The sequence below is a fragment of the Arachis ipaensis genome, chromosome B07 (assembly GCF_000816755.2).
Source record: "Arachis ipaensis cultivar K30076 chromosome B07, Araip1.1, whole genome shotgun sequence".
Classification (NCBI taxonomy): Eukaryota; Viridiplantae; Streptophyta; class Magnoliopsida; order Fabales; family Fabaceae; genus Arachis; species Arachis ipaensis.
Genome location: NC_029791.2, coordinates 14,308,303 through 14,308,764, shown reverse-complemented (window position 1 = coordinate 14,308,764; position 462 = coordinate 14,308,303).

The window sequence follows — 462 nt, the reverse complement described above, 5'->3', positions numbered from 1 at the left end:
TGGTTTATTTTTTAAATATATTTTTTAATATTCTAAAAAATAAAATTATATTTTCATTAAATGTATGTTTTTGATTATTTAATTGTTTATTAAGTTAATAATTTATTTTTATATAATATCAAATATGAAATAAATTACAATCTTAAAATAATTAATTGCATTTATATAGATCAACCATTAAAAAATAAGACTAGTAAGTTAATCTATTATTTACCATAACTCTTTTAATTCAGGTAATACGTACTCAGTACTAAATAAAAAAATTTAACAAATATACTTTTTCAATCCTAAATTTTAGAACTAAATTGACTATAAATTCAACAAATATATCTCATGTTTGATATTATATAAAAATAAATTGTTAACTTAATAAAAAAAATTAAATAACTAAAAACATACATTTAATAAAAATATAATTTGATATTTTAAATATTAAAAAATATATTTTAAAAATAGACCAAG